This window comes from Periplaneta americana, chromosome 17 (genome assembly GCF_040183065.1).
Source record: "Periplaneta americana isolate PAMFEO1 chromosome 17, P.americana_PAMFEO1_priV1, whole genome shotgun sequence".
Classification (NCBI taxonomy): Eukaryota; Metazoa; Arthropoda; class Insecta; order Blattodea; family Blattidae; genus Periplaneta; species Periplaneta americana.
The window spans coordinates 135183441-135200079 of NC_091133.1; positions in this window are offsets into that span (position 1 = coordinate 135183441).

Here is a 16639-nt window from a genome sequence, read left to right on the forward strand (position 1 = left end):
ACCCTCTCTTGCCCGTCCTGTTCCTGAGAGAGTACTCCGCCGATGCCTACGTTGCTAGCGTCCGTGTCGAGCGTGAACTTCCTTCCAGGGATGGGATATCCCAGTACAGGAGCAGTGCAGAGCGCCTCTTTCAGTGACTGGAAGGATGACTCCGCCTCGTCTGTCCACTGGAATTGTCGTTTCTCCTCAGTCAGCTGGGTTAGAGGCTTAGCGATGTTGGCGTACCCAGCTACGAACCTTCTGTAATAAGTGCAGAGGCCGAGAAAGCGGCGCAGCTCCTGCTTGTCCCTCGGTCTCGGCCATCCTCTGACGGCTTGTAGCTTCTCCGGGTCCGTGGCCACTCCGTTGGTCCCTACTACGTGTCCCAAGTAGTTGACCTTCTTCTGGAATAGATGACATTTCTTCGGGTTCAACTTCAGTCTGGCTTGTCGCAGTCTCTCGAACACTTTCCTCAGGTTCAACAGCTGTTCGCCGAAAGTCTTGCCCACCACGATGACGTCATCAAGGTACAGCAAACATGTGTCGTATGTCAGGCCTCTCATTACGGACTCCATTAGTCTCTGGAATGTAGCCGGGGCGTTGCAGAGGCCGAACGGCATAACGGTGAACTGCCATAGTCCCTGGCCTGTAGAGAATGCCGTTTTCTCCTTGTCCTCAGGATGTAGCGCCACCTGCCAGTATCCTGACTTGAGATCCAACGTCGAGAACCACTCTGCTCCGGCCAGAGTGTCCAAGGTGTCGTCAATTCGTGGAAGGGGAAAGCAGTCTTTCCTGGTGTCGTCATTCAGTCTTCTGTAGTCCACGCAGAAACGCAGGTCCCCATTCTTCTTCTTCACCAGCACCACAGGTGATGACCAAGTGCTGTCGGATTCCTCGATGACCCCTCTTGCTTTCATGCCCTCCAGTTGGCTGTCAATCTCCCTCTGTTTAGCTAGAGGGACGCGTCGAGGATGTTGTCTGATTGGGCGAGCATTTCCGGTATCGATGCGGTGCTGAACTTTCTCCGTTCTCCCGTTGTCATTTTCAGACAGACTGAACACGTCCTGAAATTCTGTCAGTAGATCGTGGACTTGTCTTCTTTCTCTTTTGCTTAAATTCGCCGGCAATTCTCGAGCCAGCTCTTTCAGTGATGGGTCTAGATCTGGATGTGGTCGGTGACACTCCTCGTTTTCTGCCAGCGACGTCACAGACACCACCGGCTCGACGCTACCTAGTACAGTTCCACTAGGCACCTCCTTGTCCCGATTGGTGACATTCAGGACCCTCACCGGTACCACCTTCTGATTCGGGAGTAGGGATCTGGCGACATAAACCCCATCTATCGGAGTTGTTTGCGAATCGAGGAGCAGGTTTCTCTTCGGCTGTCCGTCCAGTCTTGCCGTCACCACCATCTCGCAGCCTGCCGGCATTGTCACATGATTCTCCAAGGTGAGTCTGCTTGCAATGGGTTGGTCTTCGACGTCCCTCAGGAACACTTCATCCTGACCAAACCGCAGGATACGGCGCCTGACATCCACCGTTGCATCGAAGATCCGCATGGCGTCGAGTCCCAGGATGACGTCTTCAGTGATGTTGGCGACGAACACCCACATCTCCAGTCTCCTCTTTCCCAATGTCAGATCCAGGAAAACCTCTTTTTGGATGGGCAGGTTCTCGCCTGAGGCAGTACGTAGTTCATACCGGCGCAGCGGTGTCCTCCCAGGTAGTCCACGCACGACTTCCGGTCTGGCGATAGTGAGCGACGCCCCGGTGTCTACCAGTACTCTGCATGGGCGGCCTCTTATCCATCCGTCAGCAATCAGCCCATCGTCGCATCTTCTGTTAACCGTCTTCAAGATCAGCCGAGGGGATGGTGATGACGGCGCCGACGTGCCCCTCATCGCATCGGCCCCTTTTAGTTTTCCTGTTTGTGACCAGATCGGTCACAGTCCCTCCTCAGGTGCCCAGGCTCGCCGCAGGACCAGCAGGTAGGCAATCCTCGTCTTCGTCGCTCGGGTGATTTCGGTTGACGTTCCTCGACGTCGGCCGCCGCGACGCTCCTAATCCGGTGCGATGCCGAGACGTTCGCCGTCAACTTGGCTGCCTCCATCCTGAGGGCCGCCGCCAGAGCTGCATTGATGGTGCGATGCTCTGCCAAGAGTAGCTGTTGCTTTATTTCCCGGTCTCGAACTCCGCTGCCGAAGGTGTAGGCCGCCTCTCCAGCGATGAAGTCATTAGGTAGGCCCCTGAGCGCCTTATGAGCCAGTTGTTCCACCGCCATCGCGAATTCTTGCAGGGACTCGCCTGACTGTTGGACCCTCGTTTTTAGTTGGGTCCTAAATGCTGCAGCAAGTTGATGGTCACCATAACGTCCCTCCAAGGCCGCCATTATCTCAGCGGCTGTCCCATCTTCTGGAACGCTGTGAAGAATTTCCGACGCCTGTCCCTGAAGCGCGGCCAGCAGCTGAGTGGTTTTCTCTGCTGGCGTCCACCCATTGTGCTCTGCGATGGCCTCGAACTGGCGACGGAATATCGCCCAAGACGTCGTACCGTCGAACTTCGGCGTCTTGACGTTGTAATGTCTGGCTGAAGGCGATGATTCCGCAGAGCCACTATATGGAGTCCTCAACTCTGTGGCCGTTTCTTGCATGGCACGTCGAACCTCCTCGGCAACTATCTGTTTCTGTTCTCTAGCCTGGCGATCCACCAACGCGAGGATGTGCTTGTTTTCTTCAGAATGTCGGTCCATCAACGTGAGTATGTGCTTGTTTTCCTCGGCGTGTTTTTCCATCACCTCACTCGTCTTGTCCAGCAACTCGATCGTCTGCTCTTGACGACGCTCGAGATCGCGGATTTTGCCGTCGAAATGGTCTACCTCCTGTCTCAATTCGGTTACTGTCTCGTTTATAGTTGTAAAATTCTTGTTTAGGTTGTCAAGGTCGGCTTTGAGTTCGTCTTTCACGATGGCGACAATTCCATCTACGTGGGCTGAAACGCTTTCAATTTGCGTAGTGACGTCATCTTTCACTCCGCTTATGTCACTTTTCATCTCCGTTTTCACTTCACTTATGTCGCCTTTCACTTCACTTATGTCGCCTTTCACTTCACTTATGTCACTTTTCATCTCCGTTTTCACTTCACTTATTTCGTTCTTTACCTCACTGATATCGTTCTTCATTTCTGCTTTTACGTCACTTATGTCCTTTTTCATTTCAGCTTTCATTTCCGCGATGGCTTGCAGGATCTGCTGTAGGTTCTCCATTGTCGATAATATCCCGGTTCTGACACCAATGTGAATTTTATTAGTAACAACAATGTAATTTATTCGTCACAACAATAATTCCTTTCTACAATTCACCTTAACGCTCTCGTCAACAATTGGATCTTCACTCAACACAGTATTCGTTATAGCACTCCACCGACGACAATGACAATTTACTTGGACTATTACGCACAACAATGAACTGTTAATCTTAACTAATATTTACACAGTACTATTTACAAATCAGAACTACCAGTTCTCAGTTCACAGTTCTTCTATCTCAGTCACTCGAGTTCACAGTATCTCGAACCACAGACCTCCAGAGACAGTTCACTGTACTCGAACTCGGGTCCCTCCAACTGCGGCCAGTGCACTTGAACTCAGGTCCCTCCAACTGCGGTCCACTGCACTCGAACTCAGGCCTTCGGATGCTGACGCAGATGCGGACGCACACTCGAGTCGAACTCCGGCTGGCTTGCCTGCTCTGGCTTTCTCACTGACTGAATAACTGAAAACTCTGAAACTGCTGTCGTTCCTTCGCGACCGTAATTTATAACTACAGCGACGTAGCCTCGAAAATTCGCGAGTCTCCCACTTCGACGGATTTCTGGAATATTCGGGAAGGTCGTTCCACATTCACTGCGTTAAATAGCAGCTGCGCGCGCAGACTCGTCGCGTTGACGTAATACACCCTCTCTCTTCTCTCCACCGCGCGACGTCACTCAATGTTCCGTGGAGCCTGTGCGATCTGCTTTCTTGCGGGACGCTGGTCGTGAGTTCGATTCTCACGTCGCTGTCACAATACAAAACAAGTAAGTTAATTAAATTTAAGGCATAAACAATTCAATCTGTTGTGATATACAGAAATTGATAATACATATCATGCAAAGTACTTCAAATTACAAATACAAACAATTTATCATTTCATTTAATAACGCTGTACCAAATACTAAGTGTTACTTTGCGTACGACTAGTCATGTGTTGGATGATAAGTAAGGAAATTTGTTTTGAACAAAGTGAATGTCGATTCCGGACTGCCCAGGTACATGTTCGACAGTTGAGTCCGAAGGCTGTTTGGCGACATGAACCGCAAATTTTTTTCGCTGCTGAAACCGTTTAACTCGCTCGTGCTGGTGGTTTTGGGCTTGTTCGATTACTTTCGACCTACACTCGTGTCTCCTGCTGAGATTTTCGCCGTTTCTTGTTACTTTCGAAAGCGAGATAGCGTGCATCTTGAAAATGTATATTTCTTTCTGAAAATGAAAATATTTATATGAAATTATATCATTTCGAATGAAGTAAATACGCTAATTTGTTGTAGACGACTTAGAGAGCTTTACAAAGTCACCGAACACGAATGTTACCGGATAAATTGAGCTTACGGCTGCTATAAATGACGTCATCTTCGGGCGTCACTCGGGTGGAGGGGAGAAGGCACGCACGAATTCGTTGCTCATTACTGTTATTTGTAGTAACATTATCTTCTAAAATACGAGTGCTGATAGTTTCTAGAAAATTTAATTGATCTTAACGAATGTATGTTAAATTAAACACAGAATAAATATGGGAAATGCCTGTTATTATTCGGTTGAGAAGCTTTTATCACTCAGTCTGCTGTCAAAAAATCTGAAAGTTAGAATTTATAAAACAGTTATATTACCGGTTGTTCTGTATGGTTGTGAAACTTGGACTCTCACTTTGAGAGACGAACATAGGTTAAGGGTGTTTGAGAATAAGGTGCTTAGGGAAATAATTGGGGCTAAAAGGGATGAAGTTACAGGAGAATGGAGAAAGTTACACAACGCAGAACTGCACGCATTGTATTCTTCATCTGACATAATTAGGAACATTAAATCCAGACGTTTGAGATGGGCAGGGCATGTAGCACATATGGGCGAATCCAGAAATGCACATAGAGTGTTCGTTGGGAGGCCGGAGGAAAATAGACCTTTAGGGAGGCCGAGACGTAGATGGGAAGATAATATTAAAATGGATTTGAGGGAGGTGGGATATGATCATAGAGACTGGATTAATCTTTCTCAGGATAGGGACCAATGGCGGGCTTATGTGAGGGCGGCAATGAATCTCCGGGTTCCTTGAAAGTAAGTAAGTAAGTAAGTAACGATTGTATATTTTCATGAGAAAAAATTTATCTTATGGCTACATACATGAGCTTAGAAGCTCAATTAAATTATCACAGAGAATATCAAGCATGGATTGTATTCAGTGAGATAATTCGAATGCGAGAAAGGTGTCATTTTAATTGGATTTTTTTGTAATAATTATGATCGTGATTTTCATGTTCATTGCAGTGACTTACCGCTTTTTCATCTTCGCAGAACACACAAATTTTATTACCTTTATTACAAGGAGAAGAGCACGGTTATCTGAAATTTAATTTATTTAAAAATAACTGAACATTTCAGGTTATAGCAACATAATGAACCGCCATTAATCAATAGCAGAATGCATGCTTTTTTCTACAGTAATTGAATGAACCAGAGATAGTAGAAATAAAACAAATGAATTATAGAAGAAAACTAAAGATTTGAGGTTATACACATATATGCATGAGTAGAGGTTTTTAATATTAAAATTAAAGTTATAGGCCTAATAATAACTTTTCATAACTTTTTTCCATCAACTCTTATTTGTAATAATTAATGGTACTTACTTACTTACGTACTTACTTACATACTTACTTACTTACTTACTGGCTTTTAAGGAAACCCGGAGGTGCATTACCGCCCTTACATAAGCCCGCCATTGGTCCCTATCCTAAGCAAGATTAATCCATTCTCTATCATATCCCACCTCCCTCAAATCCATTTTAATATTATCTTCCCATCTACGTCTCGGCCTCCCCAAAGGTCTTTTTCCCTCCGGCCTCCCAACTAACAATTTAAATGCATTTCTGGATTCGCCCATACGTGCTACATGCCCTGCCCATCTCAAACGTCTGGATTTAATGTTCCTAATTATGTCAGGGGAAGAATACAATGCGTGCAGTTCTGAATTGTGTAACTTTCTCCATTCTCCTGTAACTTCATCCCTCTTAGCCCCAAATATTTTCCTAAGCACCTTATTATCAAACACCCTTAATCTCTGTTCCTCTCTCAAAGTGAGAGTTCAAGTTTCACAACCATACAGAACAACCGGTAATATAACTGTTTTATAAATTGTAAATTAATGGTACAATTGTAATAATTAATAACTGTTCCATGCTGAGAGTTAGATGTTAGCGTTTGATTGCTGATATTTTCTTGGAGTGAATATGCATGACTACAGGCTTACTATCGAAGCAGAGATGATGGTAAAAACAAATAACGTAGAATAAAGAAATTAACATAAGAGAAAAAATTTACCGGTTATTAATTTTAGAGCACCATGCTATGTAGGGGAGAGTCGGGTAGTATCGGACATCGGGTAATATCGGACAGTGAGTTTCTTTCATCTACCACACAATGATAGTACCTGAATGACATGGTTACGTTTCTGTGATGTCGCATAGAGAAGCGTAACCATGTCATTCAAGAACTATCATATGGTGGTAGATGAAAGAAACCCACTGTCCGATATTACGCGATGTCCGATACTACCCGACTCTCCCCTACTATCAGTATAATCTGATTCTCATAGGTCAATGGGCTGCTTGATTGGCTGTTTGCCGCTTGCTGTAGTGGCTGTTATTTTCAAATTACAGCGCTTTTCGTCTTTCCATTATTTCTGTTTATCGCACAGCTCGAAATAAGACCTTTTACTGATCCGAGTTCTTAGACGAAGTCCTGTGTGAAAATATAACTAGGTAATCCACCCAAACGGGAACCAAACCCATAACCAAGCGCAGTTCCGGATCAGATAAAAACGCCTACCGTCTGAGCTACGTCGGTAGCTTTCCAAAATGTCATGCGAATGAAAACTACACTCTACACCTGTGGAGTAACGGTTAGAGCGTCTGGCCGCGAAACCAGGTGGCCCGGGTTCGATTCCCGGTCGGGGCAAGTTACCTGGTTAAGTTTTTTTCCGGGGTTTTCCCTCAACCCAATATGAGCAAATGCTGGGTAACTTTCGGTGCTGGACCCTGGACTCATTTCACCGGCATTATCACCTTCATGTCATTCAGATGCTAAATAACCTAAGCTGTTGATAAAACGTCGTAAAATAACCTACTGAAAAGTAAAGCTACAAAGAGATAGTGATCCTAAAGAACTAGCTGCAGTGGTCACTGTCACACTGGCCTTATCTTCAATACATCCGACCGGTAACTATTTATACCAAGTGAATCGTAAGCAATGTCGTTAATTTCGTGGGTTATTCTTCGAGATATTTCAAACGGAAAAGTTTAATACAGTTTTGCTCGAATTTTCTTCCTTTTCGAGATAAAATTGTTTTACATGAAGCATTTCAAAGCGTGTTTTGGGAAAGCCATTCATTCAATTCCCAATATGCTCAATCAATTTAAGAGAGCAGTTTCTTATAATATTATACCTCGAATTTTTATGTTCCTTCACTTTTAGAATCTTGCCCACTCTTTTCTTCTTCAGATTTCAGTATTGTTTGCTTCTTCATTAATGATCCCGTTCACCAGGTTTTCCTAGTCACATAGTCGTAACTCTTAAACATTAAAACGATGTTCTTAAGTTTTCAAATCCGTGTGTGTCAATGTCTTAAGCTTTCAAGTGTAATTTTCAATCCAGATAAGGAAGATTGAGTAGAGTATCTCCAGTACCGCATCTGCCCTATGAAGTAAACATGAATTTCTTATTGAGGCAGTTAGTATCAGTTTCTTAATTCAGTGATCCAGTGCCATTCGTTACGATGCCAGACCTTCATTTCGGAGCTCCAACTGCGGCCAAATTAATTATAAATAAAGACACGGGCACATATCTGAGAGGTCTTTGTTCTCCTCACAGAAAAATCTGGGAAAGTTTCTTCCCTATGGAACAGTAGACAGCAATTAAAATAATTGTACGTTACAGCACTCAAAATATACAAGAAGGAAGATGACGATGGAGAGTCTGTGTATAAAACAAAAGAGGCATTTAATTACGTCTGCTCAGGTGAAGTTCGTTCTTTAGCAGCATCCCCATTAATTAAACTCTTCCTAAATTGGTTTGTTTTTGTTCACATAGCAGTATATACAAGAGAGCTATTAATGAAATTGGTCCTCAAGGTCAACTTGAGAAATCTTAACAACAGCATCCTACATCAGAACAACGTCACATCCAAACGCTTGCAGACGTGAACACAAACCGTAGCTGATGAACATTTCATTTTCGGTTCTTGCCTCAGCATTTTACTGTAATGTTTCTTCCACAGTCCTCAACAGTTCAGCTACGCCAAAGACTTCTAAGGTCCTCTGTGGTCGTAACATTTAGAAACGAATATATGAGTAGATTACACACATATCGTAGGTAGAATACGAGCTTGTCTTTTTCGCAGCGTTAAAACCGTGTGAACAGTTGCGTAGCTCTGACCAGCCTACACTGAATCTTATGCATATTTCCTATATTTAGAACTTCTCATACCTGTCAGAAATAAAATATATAACAGACTTATAATTATATTTTCGAATACAGCTTTGTAATTACTTAGTGAATAATAGCTTATTTTATGTTTTAAGTCTTTGCTCCTGAATTATTTTCAAAACTGTATATAAAACTATAAACGCAACTGTTATTATCATGCAATGCTGAGAAGCTTTTATCACCCAGTCTGCTGTCGGAAAATCTGAAAGTTAGAATTTATGAGTTATATTACCGGTTGTTCTTTATGGTTCTGAAACTTGGACTCTCACTTTGAGAGAGGAACATAGGTTAAGGGTGTTTGAGAATAAGGTGCTTAGAAAAATATTTGGGGCTAAGAGGGATGAAGTTACAGGAGAATGGAGAAAGTTACACTACACAGAACTGCACGCATTGTATTCTTCACATGACGTAATTAGGAACATTAAATCCAGACGTTTGAGATGGGCAGGGTATGTAGCACGTATGGGCGAATTCAGAAATGCATATAGAGTGTTAGTTGGGAGACCGGAGGGAAAAAACCTTTAGGGAGGCCGAGACGTAGATGGGAAGATAATATTAAAATGGATTTAAGGGAGGTGGGATATGATGATAGAGAATAGATTAATCTTGCTCAGGATAGGGACCAATGGCGGGCTTATGTGAGGGCGGCAATGAACCTCCGGGTTCCTTAAAAGCCAGTAAGTTCTGCCTGGAGTTGTTTAATCAATTATACTTATAAGCTCGGTATAATATTAGACCTAACAGACAATTTTTGGTCAACGTCTGAAACAAAATATAGCCTACTTGTAGGAACTGACAGTTGTTACTCTCAGCCGAAAGAAGACTTCCAGTTAATGATGTCTATGCTTGTACGTGAGACTAGTGGCCAACAGGCTTGGAGCTCACATATTTAGTTTCTTGCAGCCCCGAACCCCTTGCAACCACGCGTTTGCGTACCTTTTAAATTTGTCCTCCCAATTCACATCTTTCAATTCAGTTCAATTCAATTTAAATGTTGGCATAAAATCGACTTCATGTATTTTTTTTTGCACCAAACGATGCCATTTGGAATAACGTGTTGTATCGTCTTATATTATTTAAAAAGTGTGTTGATAACGGATCTACTCCTATAAGTAAATTGTTAATTGGTTGTGGGTTGGCTCTTGAATCTGAAGAAGAACGTTTTCAACAGCGCAACACAATTGGTTCATTGCCCCATTTTTTGCAATGGATTTATTGTATACTTTATTCATTTCACCTATTTGAACACAATTCAAATGGACATAATCAATATTTGGATCGTAATGGAATGCCAAGCTAACATACTATTACTGCATACCACATGAATACATTCTCGTTAATTATATAAGATCATTCAGCGCCGTTACCTCTTTCTCGTGCCTGGCAAGTTCGAAATCCGTTATCGGCAAGTCGATCAAAGCGTCCGACGCTAGTTTGCCTTGGTTGAGCCGCTGAAATGATTGCATTGTTAGTTCGTAAATGAATCTCCCGTCCTTCCTCACTGTTACTAAATCTCCGAATTTGGGTTTTCCTTGAGTCAGAAGTGTTTCGAGGTAACTGAGACTTTTGTTTTGGCATTTTGAAGTACGTACTATATAAAAAGGAATAGACCTATCTACCTATCGTAAATGGTTAGAACTTTACTTCAGAGAAAACTACCCGAAATTATTAGTGTCCAACTTATACTTATCCACTAAAATGAACGAAGCACAAATCGAATTCAAAGACCCACAAGCTCTACCGCTCCTCTAGGAGACAGCGGAGCCTGAATGCTGTCTGCCACGATTCTCCGTAAAGGAAGGCACAACCGCGCACTGTTAACTAATACAGGGACATCATTTTATTTTTACTTCAATTTTTATTGTACCTGAGTTTTTGAATGTACTTCGCTCCCACTCCTTCTACTAATGCAGTTCCAACTGTCCTCCACACAGAACCAAGGCCGCATATCGTAAACAGCACTGAGTTAGTGAGTATAGTACCTTCCAGAAATATGTTCGCGTTTTCCAGTGACGAAAGAGCTTTCAATATTGAATCATATTTTCGCACAGGTACTCTCCGTTTGCCTACGTCGCATCCCTATTTCCTCCACCTGCTTCTGCTCGCCCCTCTGTAAAAGCTGTCTTAGCTCTTTTCTGAAAATATTAATTTCTGTTAGGAATTGACGTTTACGTAATATTATACAACTGTTTAAAATAACTTAAATAAAAGGGCCTCGTTAAGTAATTAACTGTCACGTGATTTTCCCCTTTCTACGATCCTGCGGCATAACCACTTGGACGGACAGTAGATAGCATGTCTCACAAGTAAACCTTCACCTGAGGTAAAAAACAATGAAAATGAAACAAATATTTTTGGAATCGGCATAATAAAATATGAATAATCCTACAATTTCGTAACTCGACTGCAATTATCAAGTGCGATATAAAGCGCAGAACACGAGGCTTCAAGCTGCAAGAAAACACACTTTCAACTAGCGATTAATGCATAAGAAGGAAAACGATGATGTGGTCATCATGTTACTTAACGCATCGTATTCCAGAATCTGATTTGTTTTTATCCAGAAACAATGTCGCACAACAGTGATAGCTAATGCAAAATGTTGGAAACACAAGTTGTCAGTACACCACTCGCACTTTATACAGGCTGATTTTGCACATATCGTACATATTCCTTGTACATTTCGGTTACAATGGGCTATTCTGTAGTGTTTTGAAAACGTTGTCCACTTCTGGATCCCAATTCAGCTAACACCCAACCATACCCATGCGAATGTTGGAATCGTGGAGAAGGAAACTGCTGGTAAACAAGCGACTGTAGTTTCAATATATTGTTGCGTTGTTGTAATGTATCAGATGAATCATCAAAATCTACATTCTGAGAAATGTGTCGAATCATATGCTTGTACAGTCGAAAAAAAAGTACCTGTCCAAAGATTGCAACTCATAAGTCGTATTTGGTGGTGTGATTTTAACTACTAATTTTTCAAGACCATAGTCCCCTTCTTCTAACAGTTGCTTAATTGTATTTTCGTCGCAGTGGACACCATAAGAGTCCAACAGCAGAAGATTGCAAGTTGCAGAATTATGAAGGAGTATTTCTCGTAAGAATTGTATCCATAATTTTTAGTCATTTTTCCCGACGAAGTCCAATTTACTACAAGGTTGTCACTCTGGAAAATGCGTTCCGCAACTCTTTGACTTATACCTTTCGGTTCTTCGAGAATAAGTAGTAACTTTGGCATCAGTTTTCCAGCTTTAGAAACCACCTGCGTTATAGTGTAGGAATGTGTAGTTTCCCCCTTGGATTGCACGACACCATACACTTTACTGGTTCCTTGACGTTCTAATGTTCTGCCGAAAGGCATTTCCTTATGGAACCCACATTCGTCTGTATTAAACACTTGATCATCATTGTACATGTCCAAACTGTCCAAATCATACCACCAAATACGACTTATGGTTTGCAATCTTTTGACAGTTGACTTTCGTGTGTTAACCACGTGAATTTATGCTTCATAGTGCTCCATGACCTATGGTTAAACTTTTTCTTTTTGTTTGTCGGTAGAGCTGGCAGAATCCAATACTCTGTTACTTTACATTTTTCTTCAAAGTCAATGACTCGGGATGTTTTGGGAGGGGACGGAGCGTATTGAGAACCGGAACTTTGTGAAGTATTTGATTCCTCTTCTGACGTAGTATTTGTTTTTTCAGTCTCCCATTCTCGTACATGAGGCATGACATTGTCATCATATCATGGTTCATTTTCATCAGTGTCCAGAGTATGACTTTCTTCAACTGCTTCCGATTCATAACTCTTTAATAAGTCATATATATCATCAACAATTTCAAGTTCCTTCTGCGACATTCCACTGCCTCCTTATAACCCTCTTCATTTAGTTTATCCAAAATTTTAATCACTATATTACACAATAAACTGCAAGGTACAAACTAGCAGACAGCGCGTCTACAGCAGTACTGTCTTCGCTCTCGCATCTAGCATTGCTGCGTGGTATAGTTGTTTGCAATCTAAGTAGCCCATGTCAACTTGATCTTGATTGGTCGCGATCTCTGGCGTTCATTGCGTTCGAGTTGTAAAATTTACGTATTTTGCATTGCTTTTAATGCTTAATCGAATGGTAATAAAGGCAAGTCTTTGTTTTTTTACCCCACCTGAAGGTTTACTTGTCAGTAATTTTATCTGTGCGGGTCGGGCAAAAGACAAGATTGAATTTACAGTACGTAAGGTACGCTTTTATAGAGTAGGTACAGAATTATTTCAACATGAGTTACTAGTCCGAAGTACGAAACTGGCAATTGGAATTAAATGCAATAGTCTATAGTGAGATAATATGGACAAAAGAACTGAAGCCTGTATCGAAATGAACGGCCACCATTTTCAAAAATGTGTTTAAATATCCATATTATGATTATTTTTCAATTTAACTTCATTCTCTTTATAGTACGCTAATGTGCTGTAGACAGTATAATATACACTGCATAATGAATACGTTCGCATGGATAACTCAGTTCGTGAGTAAAAACACTCATTCTTAATACAGTACAGCATTTTGATTAAACCAAACCTAATGAAAATTATCGAACTCAAAATCGCGATATTTCCTAGTTTACGCAAATGGATGAACTTCTTTTCTTCCCTCCTATACCTAGTAAAGTGATTTGTATGTGTTTTACGCCAGTATCATCGAACTACAGTCGTGGAAGGTGGTAACAAATAGTCTTTCCGGTTCTCTAAAGGTATAGCCAGGTTGATATTAAAAATGTTAGTAAAAATAAAATGATGTTCCTGTACTTATCCACTAAAATGAACGAAGCACAAATCGAATTCAAAGAGCCACCATCACTACCGCTATTCTAGGAGACAGCGGAGCCTGAAAGCTGTCTGCCACGATTCCCCGTAAAGTAAGGCACAACCGCGCACTGTTATCTAATATAATATAAAACATTCAAAATGAGACACATAATTTGTTAATGTCCAACCTACACTACAAAATAAAGTACAACTGTGATATCCTCCTACAGTATACACGAGAGAAAAAGCGTACTCTAGAGACACACTGTAGTTACTGAGAAAGTTGTAGCTGTACTTAGTGGGTAATAGTTCTCTATAGTGCAGAACATTCCATACTGGGTAATTAGCAAAGTAACATATTTAGCACAACTGTGGCTTATGGACCACACCAAACCTCGACCTCCACCCACTGTAAGCAAGTCCTTGTGTGCTCCGTCACTTATTATGAACGAGTGTCATTTTCTTTAGATACAATGGACATGGAATTAGAAGGTAAAGATGTAGATGTGGAAGTAGGATTTCGCATTTTTTTAGTTCAATGAGTTGATGCTCATCGATTTACGGGAAAACAGTTGGCGACACTGACTAAACAAAAGAACGACCATGCAATAAATTGACAGTGATAAATCATGCTGCAAAAATTATCGCGATGTATGGCTGTGATTGGTTGGAATTAGAAATTTCGTTACATTTCATTCGTCGAAAATGGAATGACGTCATATAAACGAAATAGTCACATTAATAATTATTTTTTACTTTATAGCTACTGCATTTCCTTTAATTTGATATTAAAGTTTATTGATCGAATTAGCATCCGTACAGGCAAAACCAAATCGATTCAATAGAAAAGGTCCAACGCAAGACAGCAAAATATGTCAAAATGGGGAAGGGACATGGTGAGGAGATAGTGAAAGATTTAGGTTGGGAACTTCTCAAATCAAGGCGACGAAAAACCAGGCTCACCGCATTGTTTAAGGCACAAATGGGACACAAAGCATGGACCGACATCAATACTAGATTAGCAACACCTTAGGAAAGTCTGATCATACATTAGGAAGTTTAAATGTAGAAAACAAAGAACGGACGTGGCAAAATTTTCCTTTGTTAACCGCACAATAGTAGACTGGAACAGCTTACCTGCGCCAATCTTTCAGGGTGGTCCTCTTAAAATGAATATATTTAAGAAAAGGTTGAGTAGATTAGACTGAAAATGTAATTGAAGGTGCAGTATAATTATTTAAGTTGTGTCATGTAATTAATTAAGTTGATATATAATTAATTAAGTTGATATGTAATTAATTCAGATGAAATGTAATTTAGTTGATACGTAAATAAATTAAGGTGATAAGTAATTAATTAAGATGATATGTAATTAAGTTGATATGTAATTAATTAAGTTGATATGTAATTAATTCAGATGATATGTAATTTAGTTGATACGTAAATAAATTAAGGTGATAAGTAATTAATTAAGATGATATGTAATTAAGTTGATATGTAATTAATTAAGGTGATATGTAATTACTTAAATTGGTAATAGTTGGGTGAAATAGAAGTACTTATAAGTTGGATTTACTTTTGCTTATCGTAGGCATTATTATAGAATAGTTTTATTTATAGTCCTAGGTTTATTGCATCTACGACTTATAGATTTACGTTTATTTTATTTTATTTCATGTAATTGTAATTATTGTATATTATATATCACTACAACCGGGTGTATACCCAATTGTAGTCTTAATACACACATACACACACACACATACAAACATACATACACACATACATACATACATACATACATGCATACATACATACATACATACACATACATGCATACATACACACATACATACATACACATACATACATGCATACATACATACACACATACATACATACATACATACATACATACATACATACATACATACATACATACATACATACATACATACATACATACATACATACATACATACATACATACATACATACATACATACATACATACATACATACATACATGCTAATAAGACGTGTTTTGTAAATTATCTCGCAACATCACTCATCGTTTTACACGACCCTCACTTTGGGAACCACTGCGTTAAGGAATCAGTACAGCTCGAAAATGTCACAGTAAGTGCAATGAAAAACTGATGAGAAATTTAATTATTAGCGGTATGTTCACTCTAATCATGAGGATTCAATATGAGTGATGTTAAGGATAAAGAATTAAATATGAATGGAACATATACAATACGTTTGGTTCGGAAAGAGAGAGCACCTTGCTTCGTGCTGCGTTGTAATAACACACAACTGGGGGGTGCCAAGCGAGATGTCAATCGCCGACCCAGATCCAGAGTGACAAAGTCTTATTCGCCCTTCAAAGCGCAGTGAGAGTATTAAACTCTGACTGACAATCACACGAACCAATACATCTCACAGCAAGTCGCCGGGGTTTAATGAGAAAAATATTTCCATGCTCCATAATTAGTACCTGGCAGAGCGCCTGCTCTTAAACTGCCCACCCATAAAAATCATTAATCAATACTGAAGTAATTTTCGAACGATAGTAACAGGCCAGTCCCTTACCTCGCCACAAAACAAAAGCTACCACTGACATCAGCACACACTAACAAAAAATAAAACTTTGCTGTTGTTGTAGGAGGGGCTGCTGTGGTCTTTCCAATAACCCGGCACCCTTCACCCCCTTGCCCTTGCTATTGTCATTAGTGTCACGTACCCCCAATATAACATGAAATACAGCGCAATACGGGACTGTGACGCCAATCTCTTCCTCGCTCTCTGGAACTATTTTATTTCTATTTGGCTGGCCGGCAGGTATCCCTCCGCCGCGCTGCGCCGGCACTACTTTCTGTGTGATTCCCCAGCTGAGACCTCGGATTCCTTTTGTTAGGTCGTACGTTTTCTGAGCTTGTGTTTTCCCCATAAACATGATATATGTTCGAATAAAATTTTTTTTTTTTAAGATTCCCATTTCACACAAAAAACAATTTCTTTGTTCAGTATTTGGACGGGGTGGAGGGATCTACT